The following is a 9,711-nucleotide window of genomic DNA, read 5'->3' as shown; positions in this document are numbered from 1 at the left end:
TAACCCGACCAAAATAATTCCAAATTACCTAAAATTTGACGTAGAGGTTTAAGGCATGGTGTAGGATTTATTGGAAAATATTAAACATTAAAGGGGACAGGGAAGAATTCACTTGCAAGAAGAAGAAGAAGAAGAAGAAGAAGAAGAGATGATCCTCACATTCCCAAGTTGCTTCTCTGTCGGAATGATGTGACCATTTAACCTTGAGGAACTTGATAGACTTGTTGCGAGTTTTGCACTCGGTTTCTTCAAGAATAGCAACAGGATGCTTACGGTAGGATAGGTCAGCTTGAAGGTCAATATCTTGGAAGTCGATGGTGCACTCGAGCGTCTTGAGGCACTTGCGAAGTTGTGACGTGTGAAACACATTGTGCACATTAGAGAAGTTCGAATGGATCTCGAGTTGGTACGCAAGGTCACCTCTTTTCCCACAATTTTCATTGGACCCACATATCTTGGGGGAAGCTTACCTTTGATATCGAAACATTGAGTGCCCTTATGGGAGAGACTCAGAGATAGACATGGTCTCCAATATTGAACATCAAGCCACGGTGCTTGCTATCGTACTAGCTCTTTTGGCGCGATTACACTCCTTTGAGATTTTCAGGGAAGAAGCGACACATATCTTCAGCTTCAGAAATCATGTAATTGCCTAGAAGTTTACGCTCACCAGTTTCGGACCAGTTGAGATGAGTAAAACACTTTCTCCCATAGAGAATTTCGAATGGGGCCTTTCCCGAGCTTGCTTGGAAACTGTAGTTGTAAGAGAACTTGTAAAATGGGAGGCAATCTTCCTACTTCATGCCGAATGAGCTGACACACGCTCTAGGGATGTCTTTGAGGATATGACTTTCCACTTGGCCACTTTATTTGAGAGGGTGAAAGACAGTGCTGAACTGGATCTTGGTACCCATAGCGGATGCGGAGCATCCCTACGGACATCACCATGTCAAGAGCCCGTTTGGCAAGTGACACATGCAATATCTACTTCACATACACAAAGGTGAATCATATCCTTTTCACGTGCTCACTTGACCCCTTCGAGGGCTTCCTCTTGTGTGCATGCATAGGTATTGTCGGAGCTTCGCGGATGACGAGGAGGAGTGCAAGCGTCAAGGAAAAACTACACCATCCGCGAGGGGAAGCATGGAAGCAAAGACGGAAGAAGACAGAGCTATGGAGTCTACAAAGACCGGATGACCGGAAGCAACCGGACGTCCGACACTCTACAACACCCGGACGACCGACGTCCACCAGACGTCCGACACACCCTCGACCTGCCACTCAGGAAACTAGGAGCAGACCAAGTCTACAGCGGCCGGATGATAGACAACCTCCGGACGTCCGACACGCTGTAGACACCGAACGATAAACCGGAAATCCGTCGCCACCTCAACAGAGCCAAAACATCGGATGTCCGACCCGCACCAGACGACCGGTCTCTAATGAGCCATCGGACGTCTGACACCAACCGGACATCCTGTACCTGCCTATGCACAGCCACGGGCCTTGCGTGATGAGGACGCCAATATCATTCTTACACCCACAGCCCCTACTGATATACATATTGGACCAATTACTAGAGCTCGCGCATGCCAATTGAATTACCAGGTACTTCCGTTTCTTGGTAACAATTCTGATGCTCAAGAGACTATGATGCTGTCTAAATTGGATACATTTGTGTTGATTACTAATGAAGGGTCTAGCATGGACAAGAGAGATGAACGCTAGAGCAGGATCAAGCATGGAGATGAAGGCACGCGCGAAGGGATCCAGTATGGCGTTTCTAGTGCATATTTGAGCACTTTGAAGCCTCTATGATGATCTACAAGGACATGGAAGAAATATACAAGATGCCCCTTCATACATTTCGTCCATAACTTATTTTAGGGTGTTGCACCACCTTATTTTTTTGGGCCAGGCCCATATAATTTTGAAATACTTAAGTATAGGCTATTTTTAGAGTCCGTATGTGTGGGGAAACAAAGTTAGGGCGTCGTTTAGACTTTGAGTTTTGTTTAGATTAAAGCTCACCATAGCTGCAACTTCACAGAACCCCACCTTGATTAATAAAGCTTTCATCTTATATTCGGAATATCCAGATTGCAATCTCAATTTCTTCCTTGCTCTTCATTTGCATACAGGAAATAGACCCTCATGGTCAGGTTGATCATGCTCCGGCGTGGTCAATAACCCCTCGGAATTGGTTTAGCGATTGCTAAGGCGCGACATCCTCGCACCACTACACCACAACACTTGATTGGGGGCAATTAACTGCCGGGAGAAATGTCAAAATAGGGTCAAACCATCTGCCGGGGATCGTGTTACTGCCGGCAGAAGTACATAAAGACAGATAAACTGCCGGGGGAAGTACATACAATAAGGCGTGCACACTGCCAGCAATAATTAAGGTCACTCTATCTGCCGGCACAACTAAACCCAGGCCCGCAGTCTACCGGGAGACCTGTGGGAGGAGACGTCAAATTGTTGGGCCAAGCGCGCGAAGAAGCCCAAAACGTTCGTACCAAACGAAATATAGCCGCCGGCCCGACCAGTTTTCCGCAAATCGAACCCTCGTCCCCAACCGTCGCTGCCGCCCCCACAACCAAGCCCTCCAACCCCGAGCCCCTCCGCCCACGACCGCAACTTCCACCGCCGACTCCCTCCGCCGCAGGTTTCCACCATCCTCGTCCTTGCCAAGGTCGACGGCGAGCACCGCCTGTTCCCCGCGCCGCCCCTGCTGCTGGCCCTCACCGGCCGAGCGCCTCGCCGATGGTCCGCCGCCCGACCTCCTTCAGCCTCTGTGCCCATGGACGGCTTCCACCCCACGTCTCTGGTCATCGATGCCTCGCCTAGCCTGCGCCACGGCCCGTGGCCACTGCACCACCACCGCGTCGTAGGTTCCCCGTCCTTGCCCTAGGTCGCTGGCCTTGTTCTTCCTTGTCCAGGAGATCTAGCCCAGCATTGCCCCAGATCTCGGCCAGCTCTTAAGCCTCCTCCATCGCCTGTTGCTGCTTTGCTCCTCTGGCGGCTGCAGCAAGAGCCATTCCTGCTATTGGCTCTCTCCTCCACTGACTACCAGCCAGAAAAATCCATCGCAAGGTAAGTCTCTCATGATGCATTCTTTTTTTGGCAGCATGATGTATGTATCGATTGTATGAGCCAGAAAAAACATTTGAATTGAATTGATGTATGTCCAGGAGCTTGGGGTCATCTCTCATGCAATGTATTTGATTTGTTTTTTATGTATGACTGTATGACAGATTAACCCTCTCCCACGTCTGCATTTTTTAATTATAGATCTAATTAACGAATACAATTAGTTTCTTTGGGATGATGCACCTAAATACAGTCAAGTCTGCAGTGATTAGAAATTCTGGATGCTTTGGGGCATTTTCAGATGATCTAATGTGCCTATTCAGTTTATGAAAAAGAATAATGTGCCTATTTAGACCAGTTATAACAGGAATGTGTATTAAGTGTAAATATCAAGGAACCACAACTGTTTGGGCATAGGTTCTAGAAAACACATTTTTTAGCGAAAACAAATCACTTAACTGCAACAATTGGGGCGGAGACCTCGAGCTAGCTATCCTGGTGCAGGGGTTGCATCGCTGCTTCATCTCGTCCGTGACAGAACTACTCCACTTAGGCAACTAAAAACCCATAAGGCACATACTTGGTCTTTCTTCTACTTCAAGCACCTCTACTTTGAGCACGTTGCTCAGTCCAAGGCAAGTTCTTTGTCCAATTTTCTGCTTACAAATCCTGTCTAATATTTTGAACCATTATACTGTGTTATGTGCATGTGGGGGAGAGGACGTGAATGGATCTGAGGAGCAGCAAGTTTACATGGGTGGATGTCTGCAGTGGAGCTCTTATTTGAGCCTGATACACTATACTCTGGTGGCTAGTACTCTGGTTTGAGTCATGTTCAGGTGATATGCATCTCCTTTATTTTGTACTGCACTGTTGTGTTGTCTGGTTCAATTTGAAGCTTGTTCATCCCCAATGAATTTCTACAGAGTTAATTAGCCTTGATATGCCCAGTCCGGCTGCCGCATGGGAGGCCCGACGCCCCTGTCCCCTCGAGTCCTGGCCGTGCGCCCTCGAGCATATCCGTGCCCCCATGATCTGCCTCATGCAGCCAATCCTCCATGACGCTGGCTTGCAATTACTTCACTTTATTTATTAGAGTTAGAAAATGTCCATGAAATTAAATTGCATGCTATTTAGATTAACTTATGTATAAACAAATAATCCTACAGTACTAGGTATATAAACGGATAATCCTACAATAGGGAGAACTGGACTGAAATTTATTGTAATATCTTATATTAGAAAAAAGGTTTATTTGTTAGCTGTTAGAGTTACACAGGACCATTACATGATTTAGATTTCGAATGCTACTGATGGAAAATAGTTGAACTGATAGTGTTTTGCATATCTAGGCCATATACATTGTCTAGAAGATATAGGACAGCAAGTCCAAACTATAAGTGAGCTGCAGCCATCGTCTCCTATTTTTGTGTAGTTTTCGTACTTCCTTTAATATTTGCAAAGACAAGCATGAGTGATATCCGTGTGTTGATTTCTTAATCCGGCACTCATGTGAAGGTGAATATCTTCGGAAATGAGAATGACCCAGGGAGGATAAAGTGACATGGATGACTGATTAGAAGATGCAATGGCAGCGGGCGTGAAGTAAGAAAAAGAGCAGAGAGTGTTAGAAGAAATAATGAGGTGATAAGGTCTCTAAATGTTCTTTATCTCATGGAAGTTATTATGTGCTATGTAGCCAAAATTTTAACAAATATATATGTGCATGTACTCTAGGTTGGCCATTTGAAACATGTTCGAGAACATGTTATTAGAGTTATATGTTTATTAATAAATTTCATTGCTTCAATGTACCCTTTTTGATGAACTCTGATAGTGATTATTGCCTTTCCACCTACAGATCATTTTAGGACTTTAGAATTTTGACAGGAGCAATGTTGGATCTGCTGTCATAGATGTACATACAGTGTGGTACATTTATTTCATGCTCTATTACTATTTAGCTCTTGCACATATGTGAAATAATGTTTAGTTCTGATTTGGTTTGATGGAAGACAAGTGAGACCTAAATCAAACAATCATGGACATGGGTTTCTTGAAACATATCTGAATTTTAGTTATGAGTTCTTCGCATGTTACACACATAGGGAAGTAGAAGAAAATTTGGTTATATCATGTGTTAGGGGATGTTCTATGTGCAACTAGCTATTCCTAAATTGGTCCAAGACTTCATTTTCTTCAAGCATGAATAAGAAGAAACAATTAAAATGGTGAGTGGAGAGATTGATGCTGTGTTGCAGCTGATGCTACTCCTTTTCCCGTCCTCTGCTTTGGTGACCCTCCTCTACACGCTATGCTGGTGGTGCTGCTGCCGAGCTGCCCCTCTTCTCGTAAGAGTCGTTCTTGTTCTTTTGCTGATAGATAGAAGCACTAGATTGTGCCTTTATTAGTTGCATATTTATATTTAGCAAGAGATTATTTAGCATGCAGATGCACTTTGGACTAACCTCAAACTTCACTTCACTTTTTTCAGCTCAACATTATAAACAAGGCCTTGAACACATCTCCTGAAGGTTTGACAAGATCTTGAAGGTGCTGGAGGTTTGGCAAGATCTGCAAGGCGTCCATACTTAATTTTTCTGCTCATTTTGGTGCTTATTTTAGCACATAAGCCGATGTATGCTCATTTTGGATGTGTAACACATCTAGGAATATGTCTTTTTTTCACTTTTGTGGCACAACATCCTTAATGTATCAAGAAACATGTATTTGGTCATTTATGAATGAAATGAAACTTAAGGTTTTGGATGTGGCTTATATGTAACTTTGATTGAGAAGTATGTATGAGCTGTGAGATCTGGCATGATTGTTCGAACATACTAAATGTATATTAAATTAGGGATAAGCTGCATAGAATTTTTTTAGTGAAATCAATGTGATGGCATGTTAACTCCCGGGGTAACAAGGTTCTGCCGGCAGATTTATTGCCGGTGACTGTAGTTCCCATGCCATGATCAATCTGCCGAGAGAAATAGAACTACCGGGAAATAAAACAGACAGGGCAGACAAACTGTCGGGAATAGTTTATCTGCCGGGACAAGTAATCCCCGGCAGCCGTTCTTGTGGCAGTTCTATCTGTTGGGAGAAACTCCCTCCCGGCAGTATATCTGCCGTCTTAAGTGCATTCTCTCGGCAAATTACATGCCGTTGCATCTGTGTTGTGGTGTAGTGCACGATCATAGTCGGATCATCGAAGTCTACTCCTCCGAAAACGATAATCACCATCTTATCGAAAGAGGGACACCTTTGCCTCTATGAAGTGGTATCAGATTTCTAGGTTACTCAGTGATATTTTCCAGTTTTTCATAGTTTATATTGAGTCTGTTCTTCATACCTACAATCCACAAATAAAAAGGCAAAAACCTAGGGTTAGTTAATCATATCCAAACAAATCTCAGCCATTGCATAATCTTTTGTGTATTTGCTTTGTTGAATTTGCGGTTGCATCATCGTGTCTAGTTGCTGGTCTTAGCGTCTAGAGTTTTAGAGTTTTGGGATCTGGTCACCGGTTGTCACGCCTCTGCCGTACCATCTTCATCACTGCCATATACCACCACCCCACCATATACATCATCACTGTCACATACCCCCACCCCCACCATATCAATCGCTGCTGCCATATACAACCACCAATTCGTGTCCACATATAGCATCGCCATATACCACCACCAATCGAGTCCAGATATACCACCGTCATATACCATCACCAGTCTGAGTTCCACCAGATTCTTCTCCGCCACCAGTCCGAGTCCAGTATTTGTTGGTTTGTTTTCGATTTCCAGATCACGCCATACTATGAGTCGTGACCTAGTTGGTCTCCCCAACTTTTGGGCCACCCACAGAAGAAAAGTAGTTCCAAACTAAGCAAAATGAAGTTTAGAAAATTCTGGCTAGGCAGTTTTTAGACCATTTGTAGACTGTTTTGAAAAAAAAATTTGTTGCGGAGCAAAAAGAAAACAAAAAAAGTGCAAAAAATAAGGGGAAAAGGAAGAAAAAAAAGAGATTCAGAGTGTGCTCCACCCTTGCTTACATGCAGCGCCGTGATTTTGTTAGTGTTCTAGGCTCGCGTCTCTAGCACGGTCTAGCCTAGGACTAGCACAGTACTGTCGTTGAGCATTTATTCAACTTTGCATCTCTGAATTGGTTATTGCTGACATTTTTGCTACCATATCATAAGCCTTCCCAGCTCCACATACATCTACATCGTGCATTTGACACCACCAGGAAATCACTCCATCCAAGCTTAGAGAGTTTTGACTACAATGGTTGCCGATCACCACCTGCTGCTGGGTAAGAACTGGTAAGAATTTGAGATTTGCTTGATGGATTTGTGACACCCCACCACCACCACTTTTTAGTAGTATGTAGGATCATATTCTTGTGTGTTTCTATTGTTGCTAACCATGGCAGGACCACAAGCCGACAAGATTGACTGGGAGAACATGACGACGAAGGAGCTTCATGATAAATTTCAGCAAATGTTGAGTCAACAGGTATAAGACGTGATGGCCAGCTTTGGAAAGGCACTGGAGAGGAGTGATGACGTTGAGAAGATAATTGACACCAAGTTGGACACCAAGTTTGATGAAGTACTCGCGTGTCTTCCACAACCACCACCTGCATCTGCTGCACCATTGCAACAACATCAACAACCACCTCCACGCCGCTATCCAGTAGGGCGAGCACTGTCGGATTTCGGGTTCCGGCAGACCCTTGAGGTTCGAACACTGGGGTGCGCGCAGAGATCTTTCCCCTACCGATCTACGTCCAATCTCCTCGCGTGATCTAAGCTGGAAAAAACGAACAACACAAGGGACACGAGGTTTATACTGGTTCGGGCCACCGTTGTGGTGTAATACTGTCGGCGTTCTGGGAACGGGGGTCCCTAGACTTGCCTGCCTGCGGCCTGTGGCGTGGCTCAAAAGGGGGCCCAGCGCGGCCCATCTTCACCAACACAAACCCAAGACCCTCGCGAGGGGCCAAGCCTCGGGGGGCGGACGACGTGGAGCTTCCTCAGGCACGGCCTCGTCAGGCTGGCTCACGAGGAGGCGGAGAGATCAAGGCGGGGTACCTCACAAGGTGCCCGTGACGCAAGCCATGACGACCGAGGGCGCCAGGCGGGTGCCAGCCCGCGCAGTGTCCTCCTTTCCTCTTTGGTGCAAAGGGGGCAAGCGCAGCCGCGGAGTACCGAGGCATCAGGCAAAGGTTGCCATTTTGGTGCAACGAGACCAAGACCAGGAGGACTACGAGACGGAGGTCACCGTGGAGCCCAAGACGGCGTCATCACCAGAGCTTTGCGCAGGCGAAGACTACTTTTGTCAGGATAGCTAGTACTAGCTGTCCCCTTTCCAATTAGCCCGCCATTGTTGGCTCCCTTCCCGCTCGATATTTGGGAAGAGGACCAGGGCCCCTATAAATAGGACCAGCCACCCGCTAGACAGGGGAGAGAGGACCGAGGGCAAAAAGAAAGAGAGAGAGAAAGAGAGAGAAAGAAGGGTGACTGAGCTCCTCCCAGCAGTTCATCGCCCCAGCCAAGAACAGACCATCGCGAGGCTGTTCTTCCTTGTATTGTTCATCATCATCATCAGCCCAAGAGGCAATCCACCACACCACACACTGGAGTTACACCACAACGGTGGCCCGAACCAGTATAAACCCTGTGTCTCTTGTGTTGTTCTTTCCTTAGTTTAGATCCTAGCAAGGCGGAGGGGTGCAGGTAGGTAGGAGACGAAAGCTCCACGCGCACCCCAGTGTTCGAACCTCAAGGGTCTGCCGGAACCCGAAATCCGACATTTGGCGCGCCAGGTAGGGGTGCGCCGGGATTCGTCTTCCACCACCCCGTCCTCCTCCGACCATCACGCCCATGTCTGACGCTCGTCGGGCCCGCGCCGAGCGCCCGGCCGCGCTCGCTTCCCGCGTCGCCCAGACGGCCCCTGTCGGCGGGCGCCCTCGCCGTTCCCCGTCACCTGCCGTCAACGCCGCCACCGGCCCGGCGGGGGACAAGCGGCAAGCATCGTCCCAGCATCCGTCCGTGTGGTAAGACGGCCGCACCGCAACTCCCTCGCTCACCCCAGCTGGTTCTTTGTCCCGCGCGCTCCGCGCGCCCATGGAGTCTCGAGCTACACTCATCGCGGCGAATGAGCTCCTGTGCTACCGCCCCATCGACGACGTCTACGAAGAATGGCTCGACCGTGTCGCTGAGCTCGTCCGCGCCGCAGGGGGGCTCTCCTGCGCCGTCCGTTCCGCTGCACCGCACCCCGCCCCGCGCGGGCAATGAAGCTCCGGCGGCGCCCCGACCGCCTCCTCCTCAGGAAGGCGCCATGGATCCAAGGCGCGTGGCCCGTGGGCGGAACCCGCTCCGGCAGGCGCCAGCGCAGCAAGAGCAGAGCTGTCAAGAAGTCCCTCGCCCGCAAGAAGCTGCCCCGGCGCTCCCTGCTCCAGCACGTCGCGACCATGCTCCTGCTCCCGCCCGTCAAGACCCCGCGCTGCACCCAGCTGCAGCGCGTGGGGACATGCAAGACCAAGCTCCCTGTCATCCAAGGCCTCCCGTGGCCACAGCAGGCTGCCGCGCCTTCACCGCCGAGCAACGCA

At 48.2% G+C, this 9,711-nt stretch overlaps 1 long non-coding RNA gene across 1 annotated transcript; it reads left to right on the top strand.

The window, feature by feature from the left end:
• Nucleotides 1-2,575: 2,575 nt before the first annotated feature.
• On the top strand, nucleotides 2,576-5,864 carry LOC125537244. The gene is made up of 3 exons (XR_007295724.1): nucleotides 2,576-3,938; nucleotides 4,618-5,450; nucleotides 5,594-5,864. It is a non-coding gene; the product is annotated as an uncharacterized LOC125537244 (long non-coding RNA).
• The last annotated feature ends 3,847 nt before the right edge of the window (nucleotides 5,865-9,711 follow it).

This window comes from Triticum urartu, chromosome 2 (assembly GCF_003073215.2).
Source record: "Triticum urartu cultivar G1812 chromosome 2, Tu2.1, whole genome shotgun sequence".
NCBI classification, from domain to species: domain Eukaryota; kingdom Viridiplantae; phylum Streptophyta; class Magnoliopsida; order Poales; family Poaceae; genus Triticum; species Triticum urartu.
The sequence above is the reverse complement of the archived record's forward strand: the minus strand, read 5'-3'. Positions and strand labels throughout refer to the sequence as shown.